The sequence below is a fragment of the Phodopus roborovskii genome, unplaced genomic scaffold (assembly GCF_943737965.1).
Source record: "Phodopus roborovskii unplaced genomic scaffold, PHOROB, whole genome shotgun sequence".
Classification (NCBI taxonomy): Eukaryota; Metazoa; Chordata; class Mammalia; order Rodentia; family Cricetidae; genus Phodopus; species Phodopus roborovskii.
In genome coordinates this window covers 21401880-21423001 of record NW_026126434.1, presented here as the reverse complement: position 1 = coordinate 21423001, position 21122 = coordinate 21401880, and the positions used below count along the sequence as shown (strand labels likewise).

The window sequence follows — 21122 nt, the reverse complement described above, 5'->3', positions numbered from 1 at the left end:
ATGTGCCCTGAAGGTAAAAATCACCCCAAATCCACCAGGCTTTGGCACATAGTTGATGACCAGCTAGCTCCCCAACACCTCTTGCTTCACATCTCAGTTTACTGCATGCCACCTTCAACTGCATTAAGAGTCTGCTTCCTGAGGTAAAAAAGTCCAATTTACTATGTAAGGCACACTACTCAGCCTCTGAGAAGTCTCCAGGAATGAGAGGTCCCCGGAGTAACACTAATATTGTTCAAAGCTGCAAGGAGCTGTAGTTCAAAGCTGCAAGCAGCTGATGAGGAACTGCACCTTCACTCCTCTATGGAAAACGACAGATCCTAAAACCATTAGACACCAAGACCTGAGCCTGGAGGCTGTGTCTATGCTGGCCGGTGTCTACAGATCTAGGTGGTCCCTTCATGGAGCAGAATGAGGCCACCAGCTTCACCATCAAGTGCACTTTCTTGCCCCTGACAGTGCATGCACAGAACACTGCCCTCTGGCAGCATCTTCACCAACTACACCTGGTGAGTGCAGTGGCTCCCAGAACAATGGGTTGTTGCAACCTGCTTCTCCCATCTGACTTCAACACTTTTATAAACTTGTATGGAGAAGAGAGGCAGATTAAAAGACAAAAAGATGGCAACCTAACTGGAGTTGAGGTGGCATAAACTGGTGTTGGCCACAATTGCACCTGACTCAGGAACTAAAGGGTGTTCCCATTCCGTGTTCACTGTTATCCCCCTCCCCCAAATGCCTGGGTTTGATCAGACAGAGTCCTCTATGGTGGTACCATACTGGTCAGCCTTCCTGGTCATTCCTTCTCCCACCCCCACCCCCCAAGTCCCTGCTCTGGCTAATAGCTACCACCTCAGATGGGTTTCTAATGGTGTTCTAGTTGGCTCGAAATAAATGGTGCATAAGTTATTGTCAATAGAAGACACTTTCCTGCCTACATACAAACGTATAAGAGGTGCGAGCACATACTCAGGCACAGTTGGCTGACTGTCTCTTTTCTCATTTGAATCTTAGGAAGTAGACATCCACAGTAGCCAGTCCCATCTGAGGGACCTGGGAAATAAAACACATGTAGACTGAGCCTTTGCCTCAGACGCTACAGAGGAGGCATCTAAATCTTGCTCAGCTGCAGTTTCCTGTCACTGTCATTTCTGCAGTGGTAGGATGGGAGTCCTACCTACAAATGCTAGGCTAGTGCTCTACCACTGGGCAGCCCCTTCTGGATCAGTCTTAAAAGAGTGTGCTAGTTTGTGGAGTTGGTTCTCTCTGGGGGGGGGGGGGTAGCTTGCTCAGATGGTTATCTGTGTAAAGATCCTATGCTCAGAGTAAAGCACTGCATTTACAAAGTCAGTCCAAACTTCAGCCCAGAAGACACAGGGATGAGGCACACAAGACAACTGATGGATGGCATGGCATACAGGTCCAGTATAAAATGAGCATGGAAGGTCTCTTGTTTACAGACTGCCAAAGAGGAAAGTCCACTAATGGTACTAAAGTGAAAAGAGAAAAAAAGAACCTTTCCATTCTTCCAGGGCTTTCACCTAAGTGACTGATGTAGAGGCTAAGACACGGGCTTTGTACAGACAACAGGGCAGGAAGTTTCTGAGTGATACACAGAGTTCTGTGCAAGACCAGTGGTAGTATCTCACTTGAGGTCACTTACTGCTGGAAAAAGACAAACCCCTTCTTCCTGTGTCAGTGCCCCTTTTTGCTCTCGGGGACGGAGGCAGTTCTCACAGGGCTGTGGACGTGCCTAACTCCACTGCGCCTCACAGCAGAGGCTCCTGCACCTCAGCTGCCTGGCTAAGGCTGCTTCCTCCAGACAAACCCCACCCTGGTGTGGGAGAAGCCACTACTGCGGCCCCTGAGCCTCCTAGCCCTGCTCCTCTCCTCAAAACAGACACAGGATGTAGCTCCTGGACTTGAGCAAGGATCCTGGTTTCCAGGTGAGAGGTGATTTGTTTACTTAATCATGACATTTCAGATCAAAATAAAGCCCAAACCTAGATAATCTGGCTGAGTCTTGAGCTTCCACTCCCCTGGTGGCTGGAGGTGAGTTATTTAGGAGCAAGGTAGTGAGTGACTAAGGACTATAAGGCCATTAAGCACTGAAGCCAAAAGAACCCTGAGTACCAGCTTAGCCTCTTCCCTAAACACTCAGCAGGGAACGATGCCAGGCCTGGACACAGGCGTGCTCCCTGGAAAGTGGGGAAAAGCCTACCTTGAGGCAGCAAGTCTCCTGCCCCCAGCCACTCCAGATATTTTACTCTTTTTAATTGTCAGGGCTTAAAGTCTTGCTACTAATAAAATAATGTCAGCTGCATTTACAAAGGTCTGCAAACACCAGGCTGGCCTGCAAGGGGAAAAAAGCTAAGAGAGAAAAACAAACAAACAAACAAACAAAAAAAAAAAAAAAAAAAAAAAAACCAGTGCTAGAAAAGTCAGAGAGGAAACCCCTGCCCATGTGTGAATCTCTTCACCATGTGCTTACTGCAGTATAGTGAGTGATACAATGGCAGGGTTGGTAAACAGACTGGAGAAGAAATACCAAGTTACCAGAGAAACAGCTTTTCCCTTCATCACCCAGTGAAGGCCCAAGTGCTCCACCCTGCAGAGGCTACACCTGTTCCCCAAACTGGCTGCCTGGGCAGGTGGGGAATCCTGGGCTCTGCAGCAAGTCTGTTGCCACCAGGGCCAGCTTCTGGGCCAGCCTGGCGACCACTGCTCTATACAATCTTTGTCACTTTACCTGCCCACAATGAACAAATAAAATGCTACCCTTTGGTTTTCTTGACAACTGGTAAAGACAAACTTTTTGTAGCTCAGAAAAAAACCCAGATCAATACCACTGTGTGAAGCTTGTGGATGGGGGAGGGCCAGGCCTCACACTTCCTGGACGAATAACTCACAGCAGCTGTTGCTGGCTTCAGTGAAGTGGGTCTACAAATGTCAGTCCACCATGATAACAAATTGCTAAGCTTTTAGGAGCTACCCAAAGAGTCCCCGAGTTGTCTGTTCATTGTGAAGAAGCCACGCACAAGACACCCAATCTATCATCATTTGCTTCAAAACAGCAAGACTGCACGGCCACCTCAAGTGCAGCTGTTATCTGTAGGCCTTAAATAAGGCTTTATGAGATCATCATAAAAACAAGAAGAAAAAGAAAAGACACAAAGTGGACAGGTAGGAAAGGGGGTATGATCAAAACATTGTATGGAATTCTCAAAGAAGTAACTAAACAATGAGTAAGGGGGCCGGAATCCCCTGAGGAGACAGTAACAACCTCAGGTCTATGTATGTGGGTGCAGGAGTCATGAGAGAGAACTCGGTGAAAGAGGAAATGCAGGGCTGTGGCTGTCCCAATTATCCAAGGGATGGTGCAGAGGAGCAGCAAGGAGAAAGGAGGTCTTGGAACCATCCAAAGTCATGGCCATGCAGAAGGAAAGAACCCTTAATAGGGCAAGAAGAGGAGCAAAGAACAGAAGAGGAACTGGTATGCAGAGGAAGAGAGTATTAGAAAGATAAGGGTTGTGGTGCAGCTCCGTGGTAGGAACTTTCCTATCACTGCTTGAGGTCCTGGGTATAATTCCCAACACCACAAAAATGAATGGAAATGAACAGAAGAAAGAGTATTACAGGAGTGCTGCTCAGAATGCTGAAGATACAGTGAGCAATGGCCAGTCAAGAGGAGGGCACAGCGCAAAGGCCACAACCTGTAACAACAGTGCCACACTTTCAGCTACTCTTCCCACAAGGTGTTTAGTTCACAAGCTCTGTGGTGGAGTCTCTGACTTTTAGAAAGTATTCTTTGGTGCCACAGGTAAATCCCAATCTTGGAGGGCTCTCCCAGGAGGCACCTCTACACTGCAGATTAAGGAAGGGTCACAGGCTAAAAGCATTACTTCCCAACTGCCGTGCTGGCTATTGATAGTGTGTGTGTGTGTGTGTGTGTGTGTGAGAGAGAGAGAGAGAGAGAGAGAGAGAGAGATCCTGTATATGTTATCCTATGTGTGTAAGAGAGAGATCCTCTGTGTGTGTGTGACAGAGAAAGAGAGAGAGAGGAGATCCTGTATGTGTGTGATCCTGTGTGTGTGTGTGTGTGTGTGTGTGTGTGTGTGTGTGTGTGTGTAGATCTGAAGACAGCTTGCAGGAGTTGGCTCTCTCCTTCCACCATGTAAATCTCAAGGATCAAACTCAGGTCACCAGCCCCATACTCAGGCTTGGCATCAAATGCTTCTACTCACTGAACTATGTCATCAGTCCTAAAATCACTTTTCTGGAGAAAAAAAATGGACACTAATTTCCATGCAGAATTTCTACTGTTTTGCAGGCAATACTGCCAACCTCTTGGCAGGTTCCTAACACCTACATCAGAAGGTTCACAATTACCTGAGTACCTCTGGCTTCCTCTGGCAGTCAAGTGAACACACATACCCACATGTAGACATATAATTAAAATTCAAATAAATCTTGGGGTTGGAGAGATGGCTAAGCTTTTAAGGGCATGTACTGTTCTTCCAAAGGACCCAAGTTTGGTTCCCAGCACCCACAACAATTGCCTGTGGTTCCAGCCCCAGTGACCCAGGCCTCCCCATTCACACCTGCACTCAACTGTACATATCCCATACACAGACACAGATACTTAAAAATAAGAAAAAGATAGGGCTGGAGAGATGGCTCAGAGGTTAAGAACACATCTGATCTTCCAGAGGTCCTGAATTCAATTCCCAGCAACCACATTGTGGCTCACAACCATCTGTAACAAGATCTGGTGCCCTCTTCTGGAGTACAGGGTACATGCAGACAGAACACTGTATGCGTAACAAATAAATAAATCTTAAAAAAAAAAAAAAAAAGTAAAAAATTAAAAAGATAAAATAAATCTTTTAAAAAAGAATTTAAAGAAACAAAACAAGAAGAAGCAGGGGCTGCTCAAGGCAACACATACTGGCCACAAACCAAAATACAATCCCAGTGCTTAGAGGCAGGGAGATCTTGAGTTTGGCCTGGGCAACACATTGAGACTCGAAACAAAGAGGGGGCTAAGAAATAAACTAGGTAAGTATAGTTCCACTTTGCATTTAGTTTTCATACCAGTTTTGGGCTTTTCTACCCAACAGTTAGTTGGGTAGTTAGTTCTATGTGTGGAACCGGGCAAGGAAGCAGTTTGTGATGTTTGTGAAGGAAGGAGTGCTCCTCCTACTGGGCTGCCTCGTCTAACCTTCAGGAGGCTTTTTGCCCAGTTTGGTTGCTATCACTTGAAGGCCTGCTCCTTTCTGCAGGGAAATGGAGATGCAGTGCATCTGAGGGAAGTGGGAGGGGTGTGGCGGACAGGGCGGGAGAAGGGAAAGCTGTGGTTGGGATGTATTATTGTATGAGAAAAGAATAAACATTTATAAATAAAATGTTAATAAAAAAAAGAAAGAAAAGAAAGCTGGAATGCAAGAAAGGTCCAACAAGAACCCAAGTGTGGTGGCACAAGCCTACGCTCCAAGCATTTAGGAAGCCAAGGCAGAGGATCCAAAATTTAAGACCAGCTTGGGCTGCATAGTGGAATTATGTCTTTAAGAAGCCACAGTTTCAGCCAGGAAATGTCTACAATAATGTGCTATGGTGGTCTGAAAGAAAGTGGCCCCCAAAGAGAGTGGCAGTGTTAGGAAGCGTGGCCTTGTGTCACTGTGGGGGCTCAAGCTTCCCTCAGTGGGATTTTCAGACCACTTTCCGTTGCCTGTAAGATGTAGCACTCTCAGGTACTTTGCCATCACGGTGCCTGCCTGCACACCGCCATCCTTGCTGCCAGGGTGACGATGGACATCTGAAATTGTAAGCCACCATCTTAATTAAATGCTCTCTGTATAAAAGCTGCCATGGTCACAGTGTCTCTTCACAGCAATAGAAACCCTAAGATAAGACATGCACTGAGTATAGAAAAGTACCCTTTCCTCAGTTAAATGTGATGCCGCTGTGAGGCTCACTATGGACGGCCTGGAGCAGAGAAGCCCAGTCCCCTATACCTTCTCTTTTCTAAGGAATGAGCTTCTGTCAACAGCTGACTGATGAGCCTGTTCTCTTGAAAGCACTGGGAGTTTAGGGGTGGGATATGAAAGCCAAAGCATACAGAAATCTCAATATATATTTAAAATTCACAAGATATCTAAAAAACGGGGACTGGGAAGATGGCTCAGTTAGTGAAGTGCTTGCCACATGAACACGAGGGCCTATGCTAAGGTCCTAGCACCCACATACAAAGCTGGGGCAGTGGCACGTGCCTGTAATCCCAGCACCGGGGAGGTAAAGACAGAAGGAACCCTGGGGTTTGCTGACCAGGCTAGATAGTCTAATTGTTGAGCTCCAGGTTCAGTGGAAACCCTGTTTCAAAAAGTAATTAAGGAAGACACCTGATACAGACCTCTCTAGCCTCCATATGCATGTGCACACAGGTAGACACAAACACGTACATACACACACACATAAAAGTGTTTGAATCTGTCTGAAATTTAATTAAGGGCCACAAAATACACCTCCAAAGACCACATGTTCTTTAAATAGCTATTAAAGGTCTGATCTATTTAAGGAAATGCCATTTTTATGGGCATCTGGCAAAAAGCCAGAGGGCATGACTCATCCTGTATCATCTACTTCCGCATGCCCTTAGCTATGAAAAGCAGAGTCTGCAGACCACACATGGCACAGGCATCTTCACTCAGAACCAGTTTGTGATGAAAAGTGAAAAAAGAAACCTAACAGGCAGGAGTGAGTTACTCCAGGTGCATGCCTTCTTGCCAGGGGACAGGGCTTGTAGATTGTTTGGGAGCCTGGGCATGATATGCTAGTGGGGTGTAATCTATTAAAAAAAAAATTGAAAATAAGACTTTTTAAACCCCTCCTCCCAATGCTGTTAAAGAAGGCCATGGAGGTCCTCTAGGGGTGGGCACTTGAGGTGCATTATCCCTGGTTCCTTGTTATGTTCTGTGAGATTTCACATGTTCCAGTTGCCTGACCTTCTGCTCAAACACATGGGGCCTAGGAGCCATGAAACTATTAGCAAAAATCTTTCCTCCTTAAGTTCTGTCAGACAGTCATGGCGAAGCTAAGCCTCCAAGACCTGGTGTCTTACTAAAGACTCTAATCCTCACTAAATACCACAATCATCTACCAAGTTTTTCAGGTTTTCCTCTACCTGGCTGTGGTAGTTTGTATGTGATTGGCTTCCATAAACTCATAGGGAGTGGCACTATTGGGAGGTGTGGCTTTGTTGGAATGGGTGTGGCTTTGTTGGAGGAAGTGTGTCACTGTGGGGGTGCACTTTGAGTTTTCACATATGTTCAAGATACACCACTTCCTGTGCCTGCAAGATGGTGCTAGAGGGGTAGCTGTGAGTCCTACAAGCTGCCATGATGATAATGGACTGAACATCTGAATTGTAAGCACCCCAATGTTTTCCTTTTATAAGAGTTGCCATGGTAATGGTGTCTCTTCAGAGCAACAGAAACCCTAAGACACCAGCTCAACCCTAAAGCTCTTGATCCAACTGTCTAGAGAAGGTCAAGGCATTGTTTCCTTTAAACCTTTCCTTTAGGTGATGTGAGAGAGGACCAAGATCAGGCAGTAAGTACAATGGATGCGACCGTCCTTAAGTTCATGAGGACAGTCAGGGCCACAGCCAGCCCAGCCTGGAAGCTGAGAAATCAAGGAAGATAATGAACCTGACAGGACTTCACTGACCAAAACTGGGTCAAACCAACCTAACAGCTGACAAGAAATTCACTGTTAAGAGGTTTTATACTAATGATTGCTAGAGTTAGAGGAACAGTGTTCAGAAAGAATAGGCATAGCAATGACCCGCAGTAACACACAGAAAGATGATCATTCCTACTGCACACAGCTTCGGACAGAATGTGACCTGGAATCACATCTGCCCTCCAGATCTAACCACCAACTCACATGAGACAAAAGCACCGGGATTAGTGAGAATAATAATAGTGTAGGATATAGCGCACACTGACACATTTCCTTTTATATGAAACCTCAAGGACAAAAGGACAGACTTTTTAAAAAAGGACATGCTATCCAAACATAATGTGGAACTTTATTTGCATCTTAATTCAAGCAAATCAATAATATATTCTGAGCTCCAATGAAATTGAATGGTTAGACGTGGCTTTACAGTCCTCCAGGTGGTGGAGGGTAGGAGGGTCCTATGTAGATGATGGGTAATTGGAGGACGTATACAACCAAGTGTTTTATTCCCATGACAAACTCACTTGCAGTATGAGCACAGAAGGAAAACCCGCCTAACTGCCCAAATGTAAATGGGCAAGAACTGAAGAGCCATTTCTCCAAAGGAGATGCTTATGAAAAGGTGTTCAACACCACTAATGGTTAGAAACAAAACTTGAAGTCACCATGAGATGCCACTTCACACCCATTAAGTTGGTTGCTATTTTAAAACAGCAAAGGAAAGTGTATGCTTGTTACATGCAAAGCCCTGGGGGTTCCATCCCCACCACTAAAACCCAAAGAAAAATGACAGGCACTGGGGCCGCTAAGGAGCCTTGAAAGTGCTCAGCCAGACAAATGTGAACACTGTGTGACTAAGGACGGCACTCTCATAGTAAAGGCTTAGGAGAACTGAACACAGATGTTCATATAAACACCCAGACAGACCCCAAAGGGAAACACTCCCAATACCCACCAATGGGTAAACAGAGTGTAGTCTGTGTGTGCAATGGATATTTGTCAGCCATACAAAGGAATGATGTGTTGACAATAAATGAAACACATAAAAAGATTAGTGGTTGCCAGGTACTGGAAGATAGGAAAGGAAAGGAGAATACTCCCTGGGGAGTGGATGGGGGATGGGATGGAGGAGAGGTTGTGGGGGGGCATGGGAGGTATAGGGAACTGGGATAGATATGTAAAATAAGAAGATGAAGAAGAAAAAAAAAAAAAAAAGAAACAAGGAAAAAAAAAAAAGGGAGAGTGACAACTTCCTGTGTGGAAGATTTCCACTGTTTCCACTGGGAGCTAATGGAAAGTTCTAGAGCTAGGTGCATAATTAACCACTGAATTATATGTATTTTAAATGGGTAATGATAAACTTTACTACATGTGCTTTCCCCACATGTAGTTTTAATTAGCAGATATTCTGCAGTCCTTTATAGCCAGTATCTCTATATGCCAGGCAGAGCTCCGTAGCAAGTGAGTTCTTCGGGACATTTACTGAAAGGTCACGTAGCTTGAATGTAGTTGCCTCATGAAGTGATTTATGGGAATGTATTATGCCCCGGCCTTAAGAAATTACTTCTTAAAGACAAAAGCACTATGGGACAAGTGGCACAGTATCAAATGGCTTTTTTCACCACTAGGAGACTGAGTAGCCCTAGTACCTCCACAGAAACCTGACACTTCATCTCTATGAACAGCTTCTTCAAACCCCAACAGTGACATGCTGTCCCTGATTTTGAGAGGAATAATCATGTTCCCCCCAACTGGTTCAAGGCTCCAAGAATGCCTCGGAATATATCGAAGAATCATAAAAAATAAAATATGAGGTATGTTTGGGGGGGGGGCTAATGGCTCTGTAACTTTTTTCCAGTCAAATTAACCTATTTTGAGAGGACAATTCAGAGCAGGTTAGCAAATATCACCCTAAGAAATAAGGATCCCGTCTTGCTTCCCTTAATCCCTTCTAAGAGGCAGTGACTCTGTCATGGAGGAGCAGAGGACCAGCAATGCTGGCTTCCTGAGAACTCAGGGGTTCCAGAGAAGAGACAAATACTTGCCCAAAGCTGGTGGCTGGGCTGCACCTGATGACAAACTTAGGGCCATAGCAAGGTAACAACTCGTTTTCTTTTTCTTAACTAACATTTCCATAGAATTGCTATCTCCAGGTTCAGTTTTGCTCTGTCAGGGGTTATTAATCACCAAGATGTAATTCTGACTTCAGAGGACACTCACAGTAACTCAAACATCTGCTCTGTTACGTGCTCTGGAAAGGGTTTGGCAAGGCAAGGTGGGAGGGTGACTGTGTGGAAGGTGTTGCCTGTCCCAAACACATAGGACAACAGGCGTATTTGAGAAGAAGAAAAGTGGGCATTATAAAACATCCCTGGAGGTCTTTTTCCATTTATCCGTAGGAAAGAAAAGAAAGTCAATGTGTGGGATGTGAATTCCCATGGGTATCAAGACACCCATGCAACCAACCCTGCCTGAAACCTTGTTCACACACCTTCTCCACCAAGACTCTTAAGTCCACACTAGAACTCTGGTTAAAGGATACATCAACTGCTCTCTGCTGTAAACCAGGGCAAGTCTTTCACATAGATTTGAAAATACCTTCTCAGTAGAACATTCCTGAAAAGGGTAAGTGAGGTCAGAGCATCAAGAGTGTCAGACTCCTATGGGCGGGGCTGGTGCCGCTTTGCTCTAGCTTCAAGACCTCAACAATAAGCAAATATGAGGACCAACAGGGTAGTTGGTAAAGCCAGCAGCTCTTCTTGCTGGAGCCTTCTCTTGCCTTCCTTGCTCCTGACCACAAGACAGTGTTGATTCAACCAAAAACATAGAACAAATGTAAAACCCTGCTTCCCCCACCCTTGAGAGAGGCTTCTGGGTACCAAAAGATAGCCACAGTGGTTTCCAATTCCTCTTCTCTAGACACACCCAGAGATGAAGAAAGTCTCTCTGTCACGGGGCCCTCACAGTGCACATACAGAGAATTGCACTTACATGACTTAGCTTCCCAAAGAGACTCTTCAAAAGTGGGCTTCATCCTACCTAAGGATGTATACTTGCTGAATGATACGAAGACAAAAGAAAACACCAAGTGATGTACAAATCCAGAAACAAAGCCCAGAGCACCTGAAAGCACAGACAGGCTGAATACATCCCCAAGACCACAGCTCGCTACCAATCAATCAATATACAGGAGGGTGATCTACACCACTGTAGTGACGGTGAACCCCTCCACACACTGGAACACATCACTTCTCTCTTACATTTAAGAAGCTTACCTGTCTGCCTCACCCTCACACTGAGATGGCACAGGAGACTTGGAAGGACCACTGGTCTTTCCTGGCATGGCTCTTCCTGGTTCCGAAATGTGGGTAATGCATTTAGCCTGACCCAGCACACCCAGGCCATCCAAGTGCAGACATCCTGGATGTGAAATGTCTGTGGTCTCACAGGAGCTTGGAAAAGGAAATGATCTCAGGAAAGATACTCTGTGTACCATGCTCACCTTATGATGAACCTCTTTTGTTGTTTATAGCAGGAACTCTTAAGCCCGTGTGTTACTCTGCACACCTACAAAGTAGTTCTGACAGAAGCAAATGGCAAATGGCAAAACCTCTGAAAAGGTGACAATGTGCTGCCACCTCCTGCTTCCTCTAAGCCCAAACCCCACAATTCACTTTCCTTTACTACAACAGATTGTTAAGAGAAACCACAGGAGATATAACAGATACCAATGTTATGATGGACAGAGCTGCGCAGTTCTTAAGAGGGGAACATGAACTTTATCACAGCTGCCCTATGCCTGACACTTCATTCCTGACTGTATGTGCTTCTGATTTTATTCTGCAAATGAGTTCATTGCCAGTTTTTCTTGCTATTTCCTTAGTATACAACACAGGATGCAACAACAAGATATAAAGGGTTGAGGACCGTAAGGGAAAACTAAGTACAAAGAGTACACAAAACTTGATGTTGATGTAAATAAAAATATTGGCAATGATAAATCTGAGTCATTAAAAAACAGTTAAATTATGTCCAGGAAAAGGCATAGTTCTAAAATGCTTGGAAGTAATAGTTTCAGAAATAATTTGAAAGTTCCTGAGGACAAAGGTCATGCTCTAGATTACAAGCTGTTCCTACTTGCATTTAATCACCTCTCCAGCTGCTCATTGTTAAGTACATAGTTCATGGTTTAGAACACAAACAGAAAAAAGTTCTTCACAAGTTGAGACACTTGAAGGAGTTGGGATTACAGAGATGCTACTAACAAGCACTCCACTTGGCAGGCATAACCCCAAAGTCCCTCTGTCACTCAGCACCAAGACTGAGAGCAACACCTCGCCCCACTTGGCACTTTGCTCATCAAGGTCACACACAGCCTTCGTTTTCTCTTTTCTCCATACTTAATTTCCTCTGAAGAGTGTGGAGACAAAGAAAAGTGCACTGAAACAGTAAAGACTCAAAGCCTATTACTTAGCACCTGCTTCCACACACTGATTTTTCTCCCTCCATCCTAACCCTGGTGAGACATCCTTCTCTTTGGAAAGGTCTGCACTCTTTGCTTCACCTTACTCTGTCTCTGATATTATGGGACGGCTGTATGAGTCAGTGTGACCATACACTCTGTCTTTAAATTGCTTTTAAATCTATCATATACAATCCTCCCTCCCCAACTTAAGAGTTCATAGGCTACAAAGTTACTTCAATTTTTGTCTTAAATCATATGCAGAGATGAACTCAGACCAAAACGTAGAAACTTTCCAGAATAAGAAGAAACAATTCTTTGAGATCTTGGGTCATATATAACACCAAAGAATCAATAAAAGATTTCTATAAAATTTCATAAATGATATGCTATTAAAATCAAGAATTTCTGTCCTTCAAAAAATATAAAGAGCAAAAATGGCAAGTCATAGAAAATGAGAAAATGTTATAAAAAGCCTGGCATTTTGTGAAGGACTTGAACTCATAATCCTTAAAGAAATCTTAACAGCTACCAAACAGCACAGAATAACAAATAAACAAAACAGCTATATGGTAGCAAACAACAATATGGAAATATGCTATAAAAACTAAGCCACAAAGAAGCACCACTTCGCATTTTCTGAGGCCCTGAGCTACCCAGTTTTGTGAGGACAGGAAAGAACCAGAACCCTCCAGCACTTGTGGAAAAGCAAAGTGATGCAGCCTTCTCCCACAGACAACGTGGCAGCTTCTAAAGCTGCTTCGACTCACCTCAGATCCCCCTCTTCACACGTGCATTAAGATATACAGGTAATGCTTTTGTCCCTCCCAAAGCCACACATTCCAATCTGAACTTCTATGGTGATAGTATAAAGGAGCCAGGGCTTGGGCAGGTGATCAAGTCATGAGAGAGCCTCACTGAATGGTTATTAATAATGTCTAAAGGACTCCAAGCCAGTTATGTGGCACATGCCTGTGACCTCAAATATGTGTGCGTGTAGGGGGTGGTACACTAGGCAGGAAGATTGCTTGAGTCTGTATGGAAGAAGACGAAAAAAAACAGCAGAAAGACATCAATAACAATAACTAATAATAATAATAATAGATAAAGAATCCCAAGCCAGATAAAGCAGTGCATATCTGCAACCCTGGCATTTGAGAGGGACAAAGGAGACCAATGAAAGCTCAACACCAGTTTGGTTTACCCAGCATGTCCTAGGTCTGACAGGGATACATAGACTACAACCAAACATAAACAAAAAATTACCAGACAGTTCTCTTTTTTCCCCACCATGTGAAGATACAAGATGGCAAGCTGCAACCTGGGGCATGAACCTCACAAAAATTTGACCACTGAATATCCTGATCTCATTTCAGATCTTGAGTCTGGCTCTAAAAGAATTATTTTCGTTTATGTGTAAATGATACTTTATTTATCCATGACACTTTGTATGAGAAGCTAAGCTATCATATGCACATGAAGGTACTTAAGAGTTTAAGTTACAATAGCACTAACTGGAAATAACCCAAACACTTGTTAGAAGATAAACAGACACAGTGTGGAACATCTATAACATGGGCTGCTACTCAGAAGAAAGGGAAACAAATTACTGATATGTACAACAGAACCCATTCTCAAAATAATGTTAAGTGAAAGAGGCAATTCCCACTTTGTAAATTATTTCCACTTATATCAAATTAGAAAAATGTACAAATGATATACAAAGTGACAACAGATGGATGGTAGCCTGGAAATGAAAGGTGAAAGGTAGGACACAAAGGAGTACAAAGTGCATGAGGACCTTCATGTACTAACGTGTCTGTCACCTGTGCTTACAGTCTAACAAGAATATAAATGCCATAAGTTACTAAATTATAAATTTATATGTAACTTACTAGTACTTACCAATTATACCTCAATACATCTATTTTTAAAAGGCATTCCAGGTCCACCAACAAGCAACATTCAGGAACTCAGAAATTCTGACTTTTCATTTTCAGAGCTGTGCCAATTGTGTTGATGTATGCCTATACCCCCAGGGCCTGGAGACCAAGGTAGGAGGGTCTACGGTCAGCACAGATGCAGCCCAAGTACCTCTTATAGAAAGGTGACATCTGATGAAAGACAATCTGGATGGCTACTGAGGGGCAGGGCTCACTCCCTTATGTGTTTCAGATACAAGATATGTCTTAGGTGATTTGCTTCAAAGCCCTGCAGACTGAATTGAATAATGTGGAATGCTTCCCTAGACTGTCACTTTTTCTCACCTTCATATTGCTTTACTTCTCCAAATTGCTCCTTCTTTTGAAGTAAAGTTTATTTTAAAAAGGACTATAAAGCTGTGTCCAGCCTATGTATATTACTAGCTTCTGGGATTACTTATTTAAGAGAGAGAAGTCTCTTTGGGGCAGACAACTGCAGCAATCTTTCTGGACCACATTCTCTTTACACCTTGTCACAACTCCCTCAAGATAGGCCACCTGTTTTCCTGCACCTCTGTGAACAGGGATAGCTTCATTGCTGCCTGAAAAACAGTGTAGCAGAAAGGACACTACGACCAAGACCAGATCAAAGAAGGAGAGATGCCTTTACCTGTCTGTCTCTCTCATGACACTTGCCCCTAGAAGGCAGGTATGGCTAGGAGAGGCTGTGCATGTAGGCTCTGTCATAGCCATTAGCTACCACCCACCAGTCCTGAGGAAGATGGCCAAGAGATGAGTCCAGCCCCAGGCAGTACTGAGCCACCTCTGAGAAAACTAAATGAAGAAGAGATATACCCATTATGCCCCACCCAGACTGCAGAGTGATGAGCTAAACAGATGAAGTCATTATCTGAAACCATTAAGTTCTGGATGGTGCTTGTAGATGAGCAGGCCAGTCTTCTTTCTCTCAGACCTAAAAAGCCCATTCAGAAAAGAAAACCTCCTCCTCTTTCCCCCTCTGACAAAGTCTAATGGCCATCTGTCCTTTCCATAATTATTTATCAGGAGGTGGCGATCTTTCTAAGTAAGCTGCTTCAACAAATGGAGAGGTCATCCTAAATAGTCAGGGTGCCCTCAGGCTAAACTCATTATGAAACCCAAGGCAATCATGTATGTAATGAAAGTAACGTGTCAAACTTCAGCTCCTCTGTAGCTGCCACACCAAGCTGGCATCCTGAACCAGGTGAAACACAGAGCAAAGGGGACTGACTGCAAGGTTTATTTACACTGATACTTTAAAAACTTTGAATCAGACAATTTAATGATTCTGCTTTTAATAAAATAATTAAGCAGATCTTGAAAATGTTACTTAGTTTCCCACCTATTTTTTATCACTGCTCATGATTTAAAAAAAAACCAAGCAAACTACTTATGGAAACTTACTGAAGAATCAGAACCCTTCTGGGGGAGGGAGGATAGCACAGTATATAAACAGGCAGTAACCGGGAGCTTAGAGACCCGACTGTAAAGTCGCAGACATTAATGCTGCATCTCTCATCTATAGGTTTCACGTCCCAAGAAATTAAAGGTCCAGTCTGTGTAATTTCTAGGTCAGACTTAGATAGCTATATTCCTTCCTTCCTCTCTATCTTCACTTGAGTCAGGGCCTTAGTGTCTAGCCTCAAATTCAGAATCTCCCTGCCTTAGCCTACAAGTCTCCAACTTCTAAGACTAGAATCTGAGATGCTTGGTATTTATCTCCTACTCAGCCTCCATGCACTGAGTTCATGGGCATGGACACCAAACCAAGATGCAATATCCCTTCCCTTTAAGGACAAACTAATACAGCCCAGGCTGGCCCCAAACTCACTTCAAACCGGAGAATAAAACTGAACTCTTGATCTTCCTGCCTCTGCCTCCCAGGTACTGGGATTTACAGACATACACCACCGTGTGTGTTGGCATTTAAGAATTGGTTTTACCATTTCTCTACTTCCTCCCTTATGCAAGAAAATCAAATTGTGTGTCAGCCAGGGAGGGAAAGATGATTGAGTAGTCTCATCTCCTATGTGCTAAAATACACTTGTAAGGCATGGTGGCTCACACCTGAACTCTAGCACTTGGGAGACTGCATGCAAGTTTGGAGACAGCCTGGGCTACAATGTGAGAGCCCTTTTCTCAAAAACAAAAACACCAAGACACAGATCAAAGTAATTTATGTAACATTACTAAGAGATTAACTTTTTAAAATTACAGTGCTGACATTTCTGGAAATAGATGTTAATAGTTGCTGTCAAAATCATGTTTAGACAAAATGCAGTAAGTACACTTGCTTCTGGGAAAACTTTGTTTCCCAGCTGCTATGTTTGGCATTAAAAGGAATCCCCTGAAAACAGGAAACAGCTCTTTCACTCCACTGTGACCATGAAGCCATCATCTAACCTCTTCAGAGCACAAAGCACATGGTCCCAGGGAAAGTCCTGAGCTCCTTCTAGTCCCTGGTGGCGCCTTGTAGAAATGTGAATCCTGTCTGCCCAATGCTTTCCAGATGACAACCTCTTGCTGTTTTTCTGCCACATTTTAGCAGGCACACTCCACAGAAAGAACGGGTGGGGCTACAAATCAGGCTATTCTGTCTACCCTTTGTTCAAGTATTTTTAACCCCTGGAATGCAGTAATATTTACAAACAATAAGATCATTTCACATATTCAGTTTCCACATAAAACACAATTAAAAAATAAAGAGGTTCATACTTTCAGCTTAGATTTGATTCAGATGAAAACATTATCTGCACTTGCACCTTTTTAAAAAGCTTAATGCTTAACTCTAAGAAGTCATTCCTGTGACTTGAGCAGTCAGCTAAAGTGGAGGAAACAAACTCTAATGTGTTATATTGTAATGGCTGTCTTCAGCAGGACTCCAGCCTGCCTACCCTTCCTCACTCCACCCTCTCTGCCCTGGTCCTAATTCTCATCATGGAGCAAGCACAGCCTCAGGAAGGAGAAGGAGAAAGTGAAGGAAGGAAGAGGAAGGAGGAAGTGAAGGGGGGGAGTGCACGATCTTCCGTCTCTTTGAAAGACACTCAAGTCCTCTCTGAGAACTATATAGGATGAATAGGACAAGAACAAGGGACAGGTCAGCTGAGGAGACCTGGCATCTACAAAGTGTCTGTCCAGTAACCACAGATGAGCATCTTCTGAACACTCCAGACCACAGTCCGAGTCAAAGGATTCTTTGCACACTTGGAATTACTTAGCAACATGGAGACCTCTGGAACAATCTTCAAATATTTAAAAATCAAATGATATTCTTCAAAGTAGCCCATGTGTCAAAAAAACTAAATTAGTGACCTACTTGATAGACTAAGACAGGACAATGGCTTGAGTCCAGGAGTCTAAGGCCTAAGCAACATGCAAGACTGTTTCTAATTAAAATTAAGTAAAAATAAATAGGAAAGAAGAGAAATATTAAAAGAGTATTCTGAATTAAAATATAACACATCAAAACTTATAGGATGTCAATAGAAAAGATAGCTTCAAACTAAGATAACAACTTTCACCATAAGAAACTGAACAGCAAATGAGCCTTTCTCGGTTCCATCTACCACACACAGCCCCCTACCACATACCCTTGCCCATGTCTGTCAGCTAAGTGACCAAGCACTGAACTTCTGAAAACATGAGCCAAAATATGTTTTCCTCCTTTAAAACAAGAGCAGTGGTGGCACATACCTTTAATCCCAGTACTCCGGAGGCAGAGGCAGGTGGATCTCTGTGAGTTCGAGGCCAGCCTAGTCTACATAGTGAGTTCCAGGACACCATTCAAAGCTACAGAGAGAAACCCTATTTTGGAAAACCAAAGGGAAAAACAAGATTCAATCTTAAAGCAGTAGCTCTAAAAGCTGCTTGGGGTTTCTTTTCAATAAATCAGAATATCAGGTCCTTCCTATGCTAACTCTAGTGTTCTAAAACTACAGTGCTTAACACATGGCAGGGCACAATTTAAAGGAGACAAAAGTATTTGTTAGATAAGAGATGTATTCACAATGGCTTATTTTGTAATGGATGGTTAATAAGATTACAGTGATCAGCACAGTAATTTGAGGCGGAAAAAAGATCTGAGAATAGGGAATCCATCTCCACTGATTAGACAGTTTCTCTGACATAAAACATTCATGGTTCATTTGGGGGTCTGTGAGAACACTACATACTAAGTGTCACGTAACAACAGCTCTTGCTCCACCAAACAGTCGAGTGTCACAACATGCCCTTTTGGAACAGAGATTTGTGAGGCGGCAGATACCAAAGGCCTGAACCCCCTGCTGGTGCCTAAGGATACACATGCTCACCCATATGCTCAGCCAGCCTTGAAAGGGGCTCTGGTACTTCTTATGTGGTATGTGACACATTAAGAGCCCTAACAGATCAGTCTTTTAGTTTAAAAAGATTATGGCTGGGGCTGCAGAGATGGCTCAGCAGTCACGAGAACGTACTATGCTCATGGAGGACCTGAAATTAGTTCCCAGCATTCACCATGGTGGGGATACCAGGACCGCATGATGGTGATGCTCATGCCACTGAAGGAAAAGCTCATAGAGGTTAAACATGGACAACTGCCGAGATGGATACTGATGCAGAATTTCAGCCCCAGTGGCATTGTGGGAGCTTTTTAGAGAGGTTACAGTCAGCAACACAAATACATCAACATCTGGAAAGGCAGCATCATGGGGTTTAACATGGTGCTGGCAGCCTGTGTGTTTTCAGCTACTATGTTTCTTACAATGAACTTAAACATGAATGGTGATGTAAGTACCGATGAAGAGGGCTCAGTATGGAGGGCACTACATGCCCGAGCACAAATAGCTGCCTAGCTCCCATCTGTGAAGAATTCAACTGTGACTGAATCTCCAAATCCTGACTGCAAACTACTGTTCAATAAAAGGTAATTGGCTAAAAAGAATAGATGGCAAGAAATAATCAAACTCAAGGCTGAAGTCAATGAAATAAAACCAACAAAACACACACACCACCAAAAAAAAAAAAAAAAAAAAAAAAAAAAAAAAATCAATGAAATGAAGAGATGGTTCTTAGAGAAAAAAAAGACTGACAAACTCTTAGCCAAACCGAATAAAAGATAGAAGATCCAAATTAGTAAAATCAGAGACAAAATGGGGCATTTTACAACAGACATTAAGGAAATTCAGAGACTCCTAAGGACAAACTTTAAAAATCTCTACCAAACTGGAAAACTTAAAAGAAATGGATGAATTTTCTTATGTATACAAGCTACTAAATTTAAAACAAAAACAAATAAGCAATTTAATCAGACCCATAACCCATAATGAAAAATAATTAAAACAAACAAAGAACAACAACAACAACAAAAAGAAAGTCATGGATCCAGCACAGAATTCTACCAGCCCTTTAAAGAATAATTAATGCCAATACTTCCTAATTCTTTATACAAGGCAACAATTATCCTGATTCCAAAACCACACAAAGACCCAACCACAAAAAATATTACAGTGTAGTAGCTGGAATGTAACCCCCATACGATCATAGGGAATGGTACTCTTAGGAGGTGTGTCTTTGTTGGGGTAAATATAGACTTGTTGGAGGAGAAGTATGTCACTGTGGATGTGGGCTTTGGGGTTTCATATATGCTCAAACCATGGCCAGTATCTCAGTTCACTTCCTGTTGCCAATGGATCAAAGATGTAGAACTCTCAGCTCTCTCTGCTGCACTGTCTTCCTCCATGCCGCCATGCCCCACCATGATGATAATGGAATGAGCCTTTGAAACTGTAAGCCACCCAATTCAATGTTTTCCTCTATACAAATTGCTGTGGTCATGGTGTCTCTTCACAGCAATAGAAACCCTAACTAAGACACAGATCAGTCTTCTTTATGAACACAGATGCAAAAATTCTCAATAAAGTACTTGCAATCTGGATCTAAGAACACATCAAAAACAATTTCCACCATAATCAAGTTGGTTTCATCCCAGAGATGCAGGGATGATTCAACGTACATAAATGAAGAAACGTAATAAGCCATATAAACATACTGAAAGACAACTCCCACATGATCATTTCATGAAGTCCAGAAAAAGCCTTTGACAAAAGAGATATAACTCAACATAATAAAGGCATTCTACACCAAGCCCACACCAATACCAGTGAGAAACTCAAGCATTTCTATTAAAACCAGAAACAGGACAAGGATGTCTATTCTCTCCATACCTACTAAACATAGCACACGAAGTCAGAGCTGGAGCAGTAAGACAAAGGAGGGACAGTAAGGGGAGACAAATGGAAAAGCAGAAGTCTAAGTACCTTTATTTGCAGATGATGTGGTTCTATACACAAATAATCCTTAAAACTCCACCAGCAAACTTGTGTAGCTGATAAATCTTTCAGCGAGTAGCAGGATAAAAAAATTAACACACAGAACTCAGTAGCCTTCTTACATACAAAGGAAAAATAAAGTGAGAAAGAATCAGGGAAACAATACCTTTCACAATAACCTTTAAAAAAAAATGTATCTTGGGGGTAACACTTTGCTTTCTTTAAAAGCAATTTTCTTATTGTGATGAAAGACACATTCAATTTTAACTATCAGGAGTATGAGAAATTTGCACTATTATACTCCCATCACCATGTGATACCTCCTCTTATAAATACTAAACAATAACTAGCCCCACACAAAGACGGTCCTACTGTTTGTGTGAATTTATGTCACTGTTGTGGATGTTTCCATAAGCAGAACCACACAAAATTGGTCCTTTCCTATGGGGTTTGCTCCTCTAGCCTTGAAGTTTCATCTATATTATAAAGTGTATCAAAATTGTTCCGTTATACACATACAGCATTCTGCAGTAGGCAGAGATCCTATATTACTCATACACTCATTTACCAATGGTCACTGGGATGCTTGTATCTTCCACCTTTTGGCGTCTGTGAATTATGGTGTTGTAGACATGGGAATCTCTAAGCTGT

General features: G+C 42.9%; 1 protein-coding gene across 1 annotated transcript in view; it reads right to left on the bottom strand.

The window, feature by feature from the left end:
- Positions 1-21122, bottom strand: part of Specc1l (sperm antigen with calponin homology and coiled-coil domains 1 like) — a 92233-nt gene that overhangs the window by 5676 nt on the left and 65435 nt on the right. The window lies entirely within an intron of this gene.